Source organism: Wasmannia auropunctata, unplaced genomic scaffold (genome assembly GCF_000956235.1).
Source record: "Wasmannia auropunctata unplaced genomic scaffold, wasmannia.A_1.0 LD334250.1, whole genome shotgun sequence".
Taxonomy (NCBI): Eukaryota; Metazoa; Arthropoda; class Insecta; order Hymenoptera; family Formicidae; genus Wasmannia; species Wasmannia auropunctata.
In genome coordinates, this window is record NW_012028640.1 from 821,796 (window position 1) to 839,245 (window position 17,450).

At 41.5% G+C, this 17,450-nt stretch overlaps 1 protein-coding gene across 2 annotated transcripts in view; it reads right to left on the bottom strand.

The window, feature by feature from the left end:
- Positions 1-17,450, bottom strand: part of LOC105458951 (probable G-protein coupled receptor No9) — a 44,542-nt gene that overhangs the window by 14,779 nt on the left and 12,313 nt on the right. For both annotated transcript variants that reach the window (XM_011704589.1, XM_011704588.1), the window contains exon 2: positions 5,875-6,372. The gene's annotated coding sequence lies outside the window, so the exon portion shown is untranslated. The remainder of the gene's footprint in view (positions 1-5,874; positions 6,373-17,450) is intronic.

Genomic DNA, 17,450 nt, shown 5'->3' on the forward strand with positions numbered 1-17,450 from the left:
TTTACACCTGCATCGATCAACGTAGCGTTGATTGTGATAACGCGATCCTTTTTCCTCTTTCTCGTTTATCGGAAATTATTTATAATTTTTCGTCCAACGCGGCCGTTAATTGAAGTCCAGTTTCCCTGCGGATTTCCGTCAATATTCCCACGATTACGGTCGGATGAGTTCATTAATGCGCACGTCATGTACGCGCTCGCCCGATACACTTGATCATACACACTGCCCGGTAGTCAATCCGGCGCTTTAGTTTCGCGGTGTTGCAAACGGGATCGCACAAAACGTTATCCCCGGATAATCGATAGCACCCGCGCGCACACACAGTCGCTCGCAGTCAACTCGCACCTCGGATGTTGTCTAACGTTACGCGGCCTTTAAACGACGTTGTTTCGGCGCGGCCTTCGACGATATCAAATTTAGCCGAGCTATACGATCGAGTTTGTGTTTCGAATGTCTGCGGCTCACCTGTCGCCACCGTTTCCATTTCTCCTATCCGTCGCGAATTTCGAGTGCACCGATCTACCGCCGGTCGGTCGCTCGCGCCTCTATTCGTGATTTCATCTCGAATTTCCTCGATCTTCTCGAGATCTTTAATTACCATTCTCGTTCGGAATTCTCGGCTATCTCTCTCTCTCTCTCTCTCTCTCTCTCTCTCTCTCTCTCTCTCTCGTCTACGTTTGTACTGTATATGTCGATACCGTTTGATCGAATGAAACGCGAGTGTACGAATGTGATACTATACAGCACTTGTATAAGTATCTCGCGGCAACGTGGTTTCGCTGACGCAACGCGCGCAAAAGGTCTTGCCGGGGCCTTGACGAGAAGCGTTTCGACAAAATCGCCCTAATCGTCTGTCATCGAGTATATTGTCATACGATCCACGTGCCGTCGATCCATTAGCGTTTCCCTAAAAAAAGACGGCGGATGGGGAAACGTGTTGTAACTGACATTTCCTGACGACGCGCTGACACTGCTCGCTTGATCGTCGGTTTCCCTTCTTCGATCCGTCCTCACAGCACATGCCTCTTCTCTTTCTCTCTCTTTCTCTCTTTTTCCCCCCTTCGCCGCGGATATATCGAAACCTGCAGCAGCCTGCAACCTCTCCTCCGGAGGCCGCTTTAGCCACGCTATACTGCATCGACTGCACTTTTCACCTCCCCCGCACAAGCCACCCACGACGATCACGTATATATACCTACCCTCGCCGGTAACCCACCGACCCCTCTACCACCGTCTTCGGCCTCACCTACTCGCGAGGGGGTGGGTGCTCCTCCTCCCGTTACCAAATCGAATCCGACGGAAGTTTTCCGTCGCTCGTTCCGCTCGAGAGAGATCGACGTTATCCCGACGGGAATTGAAAACAGCGTCTCGTCGCGCCTCTATTAGGCGCGATCGTCGACTGGCGTACACCGCAAATTCTACTCGGGATCGTACCCCGACCCGTTGAGCGTCCCTTTCCTCGATCTCGCCCCGTTTTTCGATTCCTAGTTCGATAAAAAGCGACCTATAGGCGCTTCCCGGAAGCTGTAGGCGAATCTTCCTGGATATATAAATCGATGACGTATGATTTCGGGAAGCCCTAAAATCGCCCACGTTACTTTCGCTCGCGCAAATATATATACGAACTCTTTCGAGGGGCGCACGGGACTTATCTCGCAATCTATCTCGTTTTCTAGGATTGATTGCGTCACGTTTCTCTCTCAGTACTAATGGATATGACATCAAATTCCGTGCCTTTCCGATTCTAACGAACGTTTTCCGAGTTAGCCGAAGAAAAGCCGAGAGTTCGTAATGTACTCTCGTCGTTAAGTCAATTTCCAGCTCCCACGCTAAAGAAGATACGTTCTTAATGTGTTTGGAAAGGAAAGCTTTGACCTTTGTCTTATTTGAACACGAACGATCGAATGATTCTGCACGAGCAAATTACGATCGCGATCCCTATACACGTGATTTTCACGAAAAATTATTTTTCTCTTAAATTTCGCTCCTCTCTCGACGTTGAGCGATACCGGATCAGCGATTCCTGTTGCTCAATTTGCGGGTGGGAGTACGTTTCCCGCTCGACTCGCGACGACGAATATTTCACGATCTTTCATCGAATGAAAATCCCTATTCCCCAACTGCCGACTTTTTTCGTACCGAGAAAATCTCCATTACGACGAACGCGTATAAAACGGCCGCTCGTTAAGATGAAAAAATCGGATTACTCCCGTCGTTTCATATTTGACGACTTCGGGGATGGCGGGAGAAAGAGAGAGAGAGAAAGAATGAGAGAGAGAGAGAGAGGGAGAGAGAGAGAAAATTATTTCTCTTCTTACCACACTTCCATTAAATTCTCTCAATTCTCACCTCGCTCGCGCGTTTCGTGCTTCACCAGACCTTCGCGCAAGAGATTCTCGTCTATATATCTCGACTTATGTATATCAATTCTTTTCCTTATAATCCGCGACAGAATGTATATGTTCGACAGAACGTATGTCCTTCTGATCACAATCACATTTCGCCTCGTCACATTCGCGACTCGTGTATCGCTTCGCGAATCACGATTCTTCCATTTGTTCCTCGCGCTAGTTCTCTCTAGTCGTCTTCGGGCGATCGTACCTATAGCGCGGCGCGGCGGAATGGAGAAAAAGGAGGCGAGTGAGTCCGAGTGTATACGTGTTTCCCTTAATAAACGGCGCCGTGGGACGCGCGTCCGTGCCCTAAGTCACGAAATCTCGATTCAGAATGCCCTACGCGCGCTCGTCCCTCAGGATTACGTTCCCAAGCGCAATGAATTTACCGTTACGTGGCCGGCCGGAAATTGCAACCTTCTCCTCGGCGCTCTTCCCGTGTGCGCGCGCGCGCGCCGCTCCCTTTCACCGAGCTTTCATTCATCGCGGTGTTACACGCGCGGGGAGGGGGGGGGAGGGGCGGAAAGGGGCAAACCGGGACGGTGGCTGACTTTTCGGCGACTTCCTCATGGGCGTACGAGATCACGTTCTCGCCTCGAGTGGCGAGAATGGCGAATTTTTGGCGCAGTTTCTTCGCGATCTTTCCCCGCCGATCGTTTGTCGACGTGTCGGAAATGCAGGGCACAGCTGCAGAGGGGAGGGAGGGCGAAAGGTCGATCGATGCCGGGGATACTGAAAATTCCCAGAGCGTAGATTCCGCGTAAATCAGTTTCGCTAAACGACTTTGCACGCCTCTCCCCTCCCGGCGATCCTCCGCCCACGTTTTTTTTTTCGGACGTGGGTGTGGGTTGGTTTTATTCGCTGTCAGGGACTCTCTCGATACCTTCGGAGTTGTACCTTCTGCGGTAGTTCCCGCGCGCAAAACAAACTGCAGGCGAAAAAGATTTTATTTCTCCTCTCGCGACGAACGATTTCTACTCTCGAAAGAGAGAAGAGACCGCGGAACTTTGGAACCGTTTGACAGGCTTCGGAATTTCCTTACTTTCCGCGCGCGTTTTTCTTCCCGAGCACACTGTGTGTTTTCCTCTTCCTGCCCCAACAATCTTCACAAACGACGCGTCCTTTCCATACTTGTCGAATGTGAGACGCTCGGATTTTGCTACGAATAATTTTTCACGTTCAGTGACATTTTCTCGCGCGTTTCCTCAACTTCCCTCGTTTCCTCCGCTCTCATCGATTTCCGCTGCGTTATATGTTTTTCTCGAATTCGAACTGAAATACCGATTCTGGAATGGCTCGCCCGAAGATGACTCGCCCCGTCGTTCGCGCTTTCGTAACGCGAGTTCGTGCAAGTGGCGCCGATTGAATCTTTAATTCAACCGTCTGAATTCCCGCTCGGATCTAGCCGAGCTAATCCCGCGTTGTGTCGATCGTTTGAAATTTCACCTCCTTCTTCTCGGGAATCAGGAGGGGGGGGAGGGGCGATATCTTCCTTTTCAATCTCCTTCCTTTTCCTTTACGCAGTCAATTAAGATGTTCAGTGAACCGCCAATTATTTTCCCTCGCACACCTTCCTTCGCGAGAGAGAAAAGGCGCTAAAACGCTACATGAATTTTCAATTATTTCTCCTCGCGGCCTCTCCGCCGGTGCATTCTCGCGGGTTTTCTTTAATTACATCGCTTCTACGCGGGGATCTGATATGCCGAATGAATCTCCAACGATCCCCCCTTGGTTTGGTCGCAATTTATTCCGCGAGTTGCGCAAAACGCCGGATGAATTTTCGATGAGTTTCACCGCGCTACCGTCTTCCGTATTGCAAAAGGTCCGGCTGTAACACTTGCCCTCGGACTATAGGATCTGAATAATGCTACCACTATATGCCATCATTATGATACTTAATAGAAGCACTTTATATAGAAGCGACGATTAAAAAATCACCGACGGGCTTTTAATTAAGCGAATTTTCCCGAAGCACGGATATTCACCCGGTAGATTTTAGCGTCTACCTCGCAATTTCTGGTCTAATTTCGCCGAAATATCTCTCCCTCTCTCGCGTATGCGTCGAAAAATCGAGCGCTTCTCTCCGAAAATTCAGTTTAAATAATCGCAAGAAGAATCGCGTTAATTACGCGCCGGTCTTAAGCGACCGAATTTTCAGCAGCCTTTTTATTTTAATCACCGCGCAGATATATATATATATATATCCTCTGAAACACCGTAGAGTAGAAATCCCGTTTTGACTTCACTTCCGTCCCTCCAATGCGCTGAACCTCAGTCGAATCATCCGCTCGAATTCGTTTCTGCCTTTTCACGTTTCGATTCCCCCGTTTCGGCCCTCTCCTCTTACCCCGATTCTCTATTCTTTAATTGCCCTCCCCTCAATTTTTCTGCGGCTCGATTTTCCATCCTTTCAATCCAAACATTCAAAATGCTCGTTCGATCGCGAGTAATAACTCTTGCCTCTCACCCTTTTCCCTCCTTCCGCTTTCTTTTCTGATAATTCCCCTCGACTGTCTATGCACTTTTTAATTGTTACTCTCCCTCTATTATTATCCCCGCTATCTGTATGTCACAAAGCACCACAAAGTTTCCGCGAAAGCCTTTTCGATTTCATTGAGACGCCAAATAGCTTTATAACGACGACGACGACGACGACGACGACGACAACGACGACGACGATCCCTTTTCGCCGATGCAGCGAAATAATTTATAGCGCGCGCGCGCGCCGGGCCGAGTATTGGACTATCCACGAGTGGCCACTCGAACTACCTCAATGCCCGGGCGATTCCTCCACTTCAGGGTTCGGCAAGCCTCCAAGTAGTCCTTCGTTTTTTTCCACTTGACGCGACCGAAGTTACCGGCGAGTCTCGACCAAATTCTCGCGGAACCGCCCTCGCGAGAGAGGCCTTTCCTAGACTATCTCGATTTCTCGAACAACGACGAAAAGCAGAACAATGTGAGACACCTAATTGGACGTGAGTCCTCGAACGCGATTAATCGCGAACTGGAACGCATCTAGTTTGTTTCCGACGAGCGCATCTCGCGATGGAAGGGGGATCGTGTTTCGTACATACTTTTGTAGCGCGCGCATAAAAGTTACCCGACGACGACGCGGTATACCGGATGCTTCTGCATGTGCGTGCATCTCGCCGGTTTTCCAACGAAGGAAATTCTCGCCCGTCGTTTGTATGCAACCGACGCGGTGCGCCCTACGACGCTAATAAACGCGAACGCGAGGGGGAGAGCGACGCGCGCGCCTCGGCGAAGACGAGAGAGAGAGAGAGCGAGAGAGAGAGACCCCGCTCGTCTTAATTATTCTTCGGGAGATGGGATGGTGGATCTTAAGAAGTTACAGGCGACACTTAGATAGTAATTAATGTTTTACACTAACGATATAATGTTTACCGCTTTTATACGTACGACGATCGATCCGCGATCGTATATATACATATATATATATATATAGTATGATGCCACTTACGTCGCAGAAACGATGACGCAGGCTGCACGGTGATTCCTCTGAAGTCACTGAGCAGTCTACCTTGATCAGTCTTCGCGATTTTCACGCGTCAAGCCTCTGGAGAGTCGGGGCGGGGGGGAGGGGGGCAGGTCTAGGAGTAAAAATCACAGCCAAAGTGAAGTGAAATTACGCTCGTCGATCATTGCCGCGATGGCGATCAGTCTCATGTGCTCTCGTATGCGCGCTTTCTCTTTCCCCCCTTTTTCTTTTTATTCCCGTCGACCTGTCCGCGCGCACCCGAATACTCTCGGGTACGCTAAGTTATCTGCCGGCACCTGGCGCACTGTCTGTATCTGAGCAATCTGAACAGCGCTGCCTTCTTGATCCGTTTCGATCGCATTATTTCGCCCGACGACGGTGATCCTCTCGAAGGTAATGCGCGTAATGCATCCCACGGGCACGCACTTCTCGATGATTTATTCCGCCCTCGCGTTCATTCCGCCCACCGAACAGTAGCGTCTGCAAAAGAAAGCACGAGAAAAATCCCGTTGTTACTGCGGCAGGGGCTGACTATCAATTGACGACGACTGCAATCGACGAGGCAGTTTAATCCCGAGGAGAAACGATGGCAAGACTGCACTTGCAGAAAGATATTCAACTGTTACGCGGCAACGTTTTCTTCGTACTCAACGAGATAAATTCTACCGAAGTAGAAGATTTCTTTTCTCCCTCACGTTCTCCAAGTTAATTTTAATGTTTTCTATAGCAATAAAATAATAATTAAGTAACAATATAATAGAAACAATAATTAAATTTAGTGAAGTGAAGGCCTATAAACAATAATTACTTTCTTCAATTCGGGAATGTCTCGAATCATTTCTATTTTAGAGAATTGATTTTGAAAATTAATCAATAATATCTCTTTTCCTTCTAAAGATGTGGATAACTTTCTTTTTGCCTCATTTTATATACGCAAATAGAAAAGCTTAATTATTGCTTGATATAATTATCACTCCAACATGCAATCGATATGTATATATAATTCTCCGCCAATTATCTTCTACAACTGTTTTTATTCTGCAATCCAATATCACCTAAATTCTAAACATTGTGACTTTCGAATCTGCTGGAATTCTAAATTTGATACCTCTATGCTACCAAACGGATCGGATGTACGAGGAGCGGAACGGTGTGCGCGAAGCCGATAGGGAATTCGGTTCAAAGACTAGATGGAATTGAACGTAGATGAATGGACAAGCCCGGGCGAGCAAAAAGGAAGGCGAGGGATTTGACAACGGTCACTCTAATACGAAATACACTCGTTGGCAGTTCCTAGAAACGAAGGTCATCGATCGATATTTCCGTTCAGCGCCATTACGTGTGTCTCCTCGATTCACGCAATGCAAATGACTTCTCCCTCCCTCTCTCTTTCTCAAATATCGTTGAAACCGCAGGCGTCACAAAAGTGGCAAAAAAGAAATTGATTACACCAACACATTTCATCGATAACGTTTTTAATCGCGAGAATCGCGAACAGTGTAAATTTTCTGGCGACATTTTTAGTTTTACCCACGCGTAATTAAATGCCGACCTTTGCCTTTATTCCTATTTAATAGCACGCATAAAAGCAAAATGTTACCACATTATACACACGCATGCATTTACATATTTTGTGACTCTGCTGGCATATCGCGTAGGTACTTGTCATTTTAACAACATTTTATGACATACAGTAAAATAAAATCTATTTCTTCATATTGAGTACAATATGTCATATCGTAATATACGTCCTTGTCATCGTCCTGCTTATAAATAGGTTACGGAGATAGTCCTGTTTCTTTTTCATTCTTTCTTTAATTGCGATCGGTGTGCACCTGGTGCATCTGAGCGCCCGCTCGATAGGAACGTTTGACGTAATCCATTGGAAATTCTCGAAAGTGGAATTTAACGAGAAAAGTATATATCCTCAATAATTTCAAATGTAACGTCAAATACACATTCATGTACATTGTACAGCTCTTACATACAAATATTTGCGAACTTTTACATCAACATTTTGCAATGTAATAGAGATAATTCTTTTTCTCAATTATTTTTTATTACCAACTGCAGTACGTTCGTATGCCGGATATTTGGCCAGCAGAGTTACAAAAATATTTAAATGTACAAATTTTCGTTCGAACGAAAAGCATTCCTTTATTAGCAGCCCTTGGCATTCTTTTCAGATATATCAAAGAAATGTTGCTCGCGAAAGCTGCACAAGGAAAATTAATTTTCTCGCTGTTAATTCATGACCTTTTCCGATTTCTCGTCCGTAAAATTTGCCTCATCTGAATGCTTTATTATACTTCGATACCTTTAATAATTTCGCTACATCGCACAGTTACACAAATAATTTTATTTCCCATATTTTTTGTGTCCTTAATCTCATAATACGATTTTATTAAAAAATATCAAGTTTCCATGTCTGCTTTCTTCAAACGGCATTTTAACTTGCATTTTATCCTTGCGTTCATATAGCAGTGCCCGTTAATTACGAGTTACAAAGGAACTTTGAGACCGCCATTCGCTCCCTCTATTTCATTATATCTATCGGCATTACAAGACAGTGTCGCGTACAAAGCGTTAAGTGCGCAGCTATTTGCCCTTTTGTTACTCGTGCGCGAGATACACTTTCGCGAGTATATGGCAAAGGGATTACAGACGAGAAATATCAAACGATAGACAGGAGGCAGGAGAGAATGGAAAGAGACGTTCACAACGAGCGTATACGGTGTGTTTGCAGCCGGGCGAAATGGTGAAACACGAAGATATGCCATCGAAACACCGAGGTAGTGCGTGAGTTGCAGTCAGCGCGGAATTTCTGCTTATTAATTAATCTTTAGCTCTTTGTTCTCGTGTAAATACGCGTAAAGGGCGCGTAAATATGCGTAATACATAATTTATTTTCCCTCATCCAATCTTGGGGTTGTAGGCTTCATCTCTGTTCTCTGCACCACGAACACAATCGCGAAATTTCGTTTATATTAAAACTATTATTTATATACCTCATCCTCCGTTGTATTAAATTTCAAAATATGAAAACATTTTAAAATATTAGCAAATAAAGTTTATTTTTTCAATATAAAAAAAATTTATTGTATATTAATATAAATCGTTTTCGCCGTACGGCAAAATATTACATTCATAAAATAACGTTATATATTTTGCGAATAGCAAACGAACAATTCACTCCTACGAGATAATAGTAAACAAAACTCCGTAATTTACACATGCGATATTGCGAAGGAAACATATGTGGATAAATTGCGTTCGAATTTGAGTGGTGCAGGGAGAATATCTACGGGCTACGAGGGGCTTTATAGAGCAGTCGTGTACATGTTCATCGCGTATTCATGCACATCGGCCTGTAAAAAGAACGACCCTTTATGAGAAGACGCGCGCGCAAATGAGGACGGTTATAGGCTGCATGTGCATGGCGCGGCGTGTCTTTGTACGTGGATCTTTTTCCATCCGTTCCTATATTTGCAGAAGTTCAAGGCGTTAAAAAAAAAAAGCGTCTTTCCAACCCGAAACAAAAAGCACAGGAAGAAGGTGGCACATTATGAGGAACTCGATCTGTTGCAATCATACCTGCTTATAATAATTGATAATGCAACTTCTGCTTATGATAATTAATAATCCGCCGCTTTTCCAATACTTATGTATACTTCCAATACTTATGTACTTTCCAATACTTATTCACCAATACTGTGCCGTTGTTTAATGTGCAATTTATTAAAAATCTAAACAGTCGGATCCTATTTATGAAAATGTTAACCATGCGATACACATTTTCAGTCTTCGTAATTATAAATGCACAACAGTTTTACGAAAGACACTATTAACGTATTGACGAGTGATAAAAAAAAATTCGAATGATTCAATTTTCATAATTAAAACTAACTCAAACTGTCCCTAACTCCGTGCAATTTCTCCGAGATTGACTTTTAATCGGCGCGTGACATAACTCCTCATTGGAGTCATGACGGCGCCAAACTAGCGCCGAGACCATTTAACGAGCCCGAAAACTTTAAATTGCTACATCCATCGGCGAAAAGTTCCGGAAACGTTAGCCTGCCGCGCGCCGCCGGGATCTATGCATTCATTTCGACGGCGCATACATAAATTTCCCACCGTATCTTTCCGTAAGATTCGCTTTCTCGATCTGGTATATAAATTCCGCGCGGCTTCGATATTGGGATCGAACGCGTCGGTCGGATCGCCTTCTTTTTCCTTTCGTCCGTAAGTCCGAAGGAAAGTTTGTTCTCCCGAAGGAGCATAAGTCGCGCGAAATTACACTTCGATGATTAATAATGGGAGACAAGCTCGGGAAATCTTGGCGTGCATCGGGGCGCGAAGTACAATAAATGTACGCGGCGAAAATCAATATCGAGGTCAGTGGATGATTGACGCAAATGCTCCTGAAAAAAAATATTTCAAAATACGCCGCATTCTTCGATGCGAAACTAGCATGCATGTATCAATGTACTTTTCGCGAGCGTAGCTACGCTTGAGGGAATTTCCAAGGGCATCTTCGTCAAAAATCAATTTTATAGATTAATGCCAAAATTTACTAATTTTTATATTAATATAATATTTCACGTATATTTATATCGTAAAACAAATGGCTATTATTTGAGAAAAATATTTTTATGACATAAATTAAATCGTTTTTTATTCTCTTTTTTTTTGTTTCGCAAAATATGCATATTGTTCAGCTACTCAGTGGATGGAATATCTTCACTTTATCGTTTTAATCGCAATTTAATTTTTAATATAATCAAATAATTTTTAGGAATAAGTGGAAAAAAATTTGTTTCTTCTTAAAAATTATTTATTCAACACTGCTCAAAAATAATATTGTATAACTGAAATTTAAATTCAGCTAAGTGTAAAGAACTACACGAAAAAATAATTGCTTGATCGAGATATACGGATTATATGTGCAAATATTTTTCTTAACTTAAATGTTGCCGTAAGCATATTGCAGGGAGAACTTTGCAGAGGGTTGCAAAAGACTAAGAGGTCTCTTCAGATTTGCCTTCGACTTGGATTTTGGTACATTACAGAATGGATTCGCTCCCCCAGTGAATGCTGCTTATTTAATTTAAAGCGTACTTTAACTTCGGCGAAATGACGTGAAAGAAAGGATAACGAGGAAAGAGGAACCGATGGTGCCTTGGCGAAAGTTTGTGCATAGCCTAAATTGCGACTAAACGAGAATCTGAGAGGGATTTGCCTCGTCGAACGAAATCGTTAGTGCACGATGTTGCACAACTCCCGCGCCAATACAAACGCAATTAACAAGGTTTCTTGCAGATTCGCAGTAAAATCAATTAATTTATATGACGCAACGTGAAAGCGAACACCGACTTATTATATTAATACAAAATGTATTCTGCGACGTATCTATAATATATACCTAGTTCTACGCAATTTCGAAAAAGGAATATCACTCCATCAAATGTCATTATTTAATACCTCGCACGATAATTTTAATTGTAAATTATTCTTCCTAGTTTGTTTAACAAATAGCTATTTAACAATTCGCTGAATTTTAATATTACCGATTGGTCTTGCCATATTTTATTAAAACAGTTGTTTAATAAAATATATCGAGTTACCATAACAATTACGGTTATTACTGCCATGTTTGTTATTAGCGTTATTATTAATGTATCATGAATTAACGGTAAATGGTGCGCGGCACAAACCGTAGCAGTGATCCAAGAGACATTCCCGACAATGCGGATTGTGTATAATTCCGCAAAGACAATTAACAAACAATTTAATTGGTGCGATTATTTCCGTGGCGGCAAATATAATCTAGCGTTTTAATCCAGCTCAAAGTCGCTGTGATTATTCATTGCACACGCAATTACGCTGGTTGTGCATTATAGCGGACGGTAACTTGCCGCGAGAGAGAGAGAGAGAGAGAGAGAGAGAGAGAGAGAGAGAGAGAGAAATAGAGAGAGAGAGTTTCACCTCGTTTCATCTCGTGGCAGCCGCTTGCCGCCTCGGAAACAGGAGTGCGAAGTAGCACAAGTCGGGGAAGAGGTCGACCATCAGTTGATGCCACGATGCGCCTGGAGATGAAGCCAAGTTGGCTGAGATGGGTCAACGGGAAAAGCGATTGTCAGCCGACTTAAAGGCTCGAGAAATGTTATTAACGACACGCTCAATAGGCCCTCGTTCGTTTGTTCTGCAGTGAACTGCGAATTCATCAGTGCGCATCCAAGCGCATTGTCGCCCCGTCCCGAATCGATGCACGATCGATTAAGCCTTTTAATCGAGCGGCGATCGGTGACCGTTCGAGGTCAGGTCAGATGTATATTCGCGAAACGTTATACGAATAATTGTCGTAACGTTACTCAAAACGCGTATATATACGTCGCACGGAGGAAGATAATGTGGCGGAACTTGAGAAATAAATCCGCGCTAATTTAAGAATCTTAAATTCGCGAGGAATAATCTGGTCTTGTTATCAGTTCGCGCAAGTTAATTAAAAAACCGTAATTGAATCGCGCGGAGAACGAAAATTCTCACATAAAATGCGTTTATTACGAGAAAAGTTAAGAACATTCCGTCATCCCCAAATTAATTGATGTGCTATTTTACTCTAACGATTAATAGAGATAAATATCATTCATGAAGATAGATATCTCATTATTCTGATTGCATATTGTAAATCATACACGGAGAGAATTTCCTTTTAAAATTTATCTTGAAAATCATGTTAATCGTGGGATAACATAATATTTCGGCAAATTTTATGTGATTTTCTCTGGTTTTTTTTACTGTGCAATACAATAAATTTGTTGTAGTACATATTAAAAAAAAAAATAGTGAAAATCACATAAAATTTGCCAAAATGCTATATGTTGGCCACCATTAGCATGATTTTTAGGATAAATTTTAAAATAAAATTCTCTCTGTGTATTGATCAAACTTATAGATAATCAAAATAATCAAATAGGCAAGAATCAGAAGAAGAAATGATGCATATTCTTTACATTTACATGACGCGATAATCGAGGCAAAATAATGAGATTCGAATAATGGAATTTGAACGGTTTCGGACCGCAATTAGCTGACGAGTAATGTCGTTAAAAGTTGCCGCTTAACGAATCGCAACGAGGCGAGAAACAGTTTGGCAAAAAAAAAAAAAAAGATTATCAGATTCCGTAAGACAATTATTGAAGCCGCAATAATGATAATCTCTAATACAGATGGCTGAATCAAGTTCGCATCGAGGGCAATCACGATGCATCAAGTCATAATGATTTGTGTAGTAAGCAGCAAATCATTCGTGTAGTAAGCATGCACGATTGATGGGGTAATTAATCCCGAGATCTGGGCGAATCGTCGAATATCACGACGTCCGATGATTAAACGACAAGCTGATAATTATTTCTCCCTCGTGCCGCGCGCGAAGTGAAAATATCTCACTCCGATGTCGGGAAACGTATTTCTCATTGCATAAGTTTTCACTAAATAACTCACGATGATTATGTAAAAGATTTGAGAAACTGTGATAAATTAATAACGCGCGACGTAACGTCGCGTTAATTTCACGGCGGTGTAGCTTAAATCGCGAACGCGTCAACAAATGGTGCCCGGGACGGCAGTTTAATTAGTATACAAAGCGTGCAGTTAGAGGGAAGTTATTACTCTCGTTCTATATCGTCACGCGCGGCGCGGTATTACTATCATCTTTACGAATTTAGCGCTAAACTTTCGCGCCGTACGATTTTCTCGCGAATGTGTGGCGGGATATATCGCCCGCATAATTGTTATTGAACAAGTCGCATTATGCTGTAACAGGCGACACAGTATAGTAATTATAGTTTGCTCCACTTATAGATGTTACCTTGTTGGCAAATTATTAAACGGCTTAGGTCCATACCGAACTTTAGCGTATCGCGATACGCAAACGTTGGCCTATCCAATTTCGTTTCGTGGATAGCCACAGCTAATTGAACACCACTCAAATACTTTGACTACTGATACAATAATATAATCAATAGTCCGTCAATTCAGATTGAAAACTAACACAGGAATCAATATACCCGGCATCAAGTTTATTTATCACTTTTCTCGCCGTTTCATATATATATAGGCCGTACAGAACGCCGGTGTCATTTAAAATTAGAGTCATTCGGGGTAAACGTGCGCACTTTTTAGTTGACATTTGATTAATTAAAAATGTGCAAACTTGAATAAAAAAATATGATTCTTTGTGTAGCTTATTTATTATACTTTTTAAAAAAAATAACCATTTATATCCAACTTCTCTCATATTTTCACAAAATGAAAATTATCTAGAAAAGACAAATACGCTCACTTGACCCGTACTTGGGGATAAACATGCGCAGTACTGCGGGATAAATAAACGCATTTGAAGTAAGTGTGCAATCAACATTTTTTAAGACATTTTTTGAATATTAACTTTAATATAGTATAGATTGCAGTTTTTCACACATACAAAGATTTTGGTAGAGGTATTTATCAAATTTACATCAAATTTAAATCACTTTCAAAAGTAAAATAAAAAATTACTGCTTACTGACTTAAACATTTTTATTTAACTTGATGATTATGTTGATTATCGTTAGTACTGAGATTAGTTTACGCAGCTAAGTATACGTATGCGTACACTTGCTCCAGGCAATGTATTTAAGAACTAAATCTCAGTACTAACATTAGCCGACACAACCTCTAATATTGTAACGCAATATAAACTTACATTATAATACTATGTATAAAATAGGTAATCACCTTTCTTTTCTTCTTTGATTTGACGTAGGTAACACACTTTCCAGAAATAAAAAATCTATCAATGTTACGTGCTATTTTATAACTATACGTATATTTATTTTATTATTGCGCATAGAATTCCAGCTACTGTTTACTTTTTACTGGTATGCAAGTGCCACTACCCGGCTAACAGTAACTAACTTTCCCCTCCCGTTGAGATATAGATAATTCGCACACTTACCCAATGCGCACGTTTACCCCGAATGACTCTATAATTTAACATTGTGGCGGCAGAAAAGAGAAAAACACATATAGGTATGTGGGATAATTAAAACATACAAATATTAATTCAAATAAGACATTAATGTAGCACGTGCATTTAACTACACGCATACCAATTAAATACTTAATAATTTATCCACATTAAATTAATCGATGAACAATAAAAGATACGTAGCATATTATACAAGCACGTCATTTTTTTTACGGTACGTCTTATTAAAACAATGTAATATTCCACTAAGTTTCCAATTATAATAATGATATAGTTACAACACAAATTAAATACTATTTTTTAGTTAAAGGAGCATCAATTATGATCTCTCTACGCTAAAAATAAAATTAAATATAAAAGGTGGAATTTAATAAACAAGATTTAAGAAAGGAATGTGTAAGCTATGAACTCGATGTTGCAAAGATTGCCCAAAAGAATATTAATATTCTTCTTATATGGAATTCATTCTGTTCTATTTTCTAACTCCGTTCTCTAACTCCGAGTATATATCGAATTATACCGCACGAGAAGTTCATCCTTCTCGAATTCCGGCAAACTCTTTCACAGACCCCGATTCCGCTTTCTGATCCGCGGCTGGCAAAGTTATTCTCGAAACTTCGTCCCGGAAGCCGGGCGTATGGCGCTCTTTTTCTTTATCCATGACAATCAAGTCTATTAACGAAATTTCCGTGGAATTCGGAAAATCGCGATTTTCGCGAAATCTATTTCGCACGTCATGTTTATATACACAGTATCGCGGAAGTAATCCTAGACGAGAATTGCCAAACGCATAAAAATTCCCCGAAATCGCTCTTTTCGTATTTCTCCGTGGCAATTTTAATCTTTTAGAATTACGAAACTTTGTACATAAAATATCGTACTGCTAACATTGTACCGGAAATGAAATGTATGCGGAAATACGTTAAGTCTGCAAAATTCGATTTTCGTATTTGCATTGTAAAAAAAAAATTGTATCAGAATCAACAGCATATTCACATATTTATATAATTTTAATTTGTCTTATTATGTTTGTTTCTCTCCTTCTTTCTATTTATATGCGAATCATGTAAGAAATTAATTTTATTTAAGAAATAAATAAAACACAAACATGATATTAAGACCCAAATTAAAGTAGGTAGATCTAATTGACTCCCCTCATTCACACAAAGAAGAAGAACGATCGATGAGAAGACATATGTACGCGTGTATGTACTCTTAATTTACGTAAACTTACTCAATTTACGCAAACTTCCATCTATTATAAGCGCATCCCGTTTCACTCTCCTGTCTGTCTCTACTTCGATCAACCAGAGGGCTTAAAGCCTCTAATACCCTTCATGTAGGGCTGAGATAATGAAGGATACATGCTACAACGATACGTATATCCATTGTTATGTATGTATATACCACAGCTATCACTTGTTGCGTTAATAACGTAAAATGTTTCATATTTATTATTTTTACTTTATTGCGTGAATATTTTTGATAAAAGAATAACATATGTGTAATATGAGAGAGAGAGAGAGAGAGAGAGAGGAGGAGAGACAAAAAAGAGAGAGATGTGTGTTGCAAAAAAATATTTTTGTTTCTTAGAGAGAAGCATGTTTTTGTATTGTGGTAAAATTTAATTCGATAGAGAATAAAACAAACTTTTCAGAATTTATATATGCAGGAAATATAAATATTCGAAGAGACTGTATCAAAATCCAGTGCATGCCCCCCTCCCCCCTCGATAAGAATCAGCCGATTGTCCATTACGAAAGCGAATATTATTTTGTCGTATCGTGTTATATTTGTAGAACTCTCTGAAACTTTCACAAATGCGCAGCATAATCCTCGGATTTCGTCCCGTGACCTTTTCACGTTTCCGCGGTACTCCCGCGGCAATAGATCTCTTCCCACGCAATTCTCGGTACATCTGGATCTTCTTTATCCTTCGTTAACCATATTATAAAGCAAGTAGGGGGGGGATTCGCTTTTCTTCGTATAGTTATACGTACGCCGCCTAAATTGGCCCGTTGGCTTAACCGCTTTTCTACATCCTCCCTTAGATTTCCCGCTAGAATCGTTTTATTGAAATGCTCTCCTCCACTCTCCTCCTTCTCCTCCTCCTCCTCCTCCTTCATCTCCTTTCTCCCGCAAAGTAGATGCTCTCAATTCCAAATATATATCCGTGATGCTTATTAAGAATCATAGCCCGTCGAAATCCATAACGAAGCCGATCTTGGCTAACTAAGTAGGTAAATGCAGATATAACCGGATGTACATATCTCCGAGCAAACGAGATTGACGGTTCGAAACAAGATAAATATCTACAGCACGAAACGATATTTACCCATAACGAGCTTCGAACCCCGTGATTTCTACGAGTCTGCATTTCCCCCACTGACGACGTAACCGCATGACGCAATGCGAGAGCATATTCCAAGAAAACTCATATCTACCTTGAGTGCATGTGTTCCAGCTAATCCAGAATATATTAATAACTGACTGACTTCATTAACATTATATATTTTTATTTGAT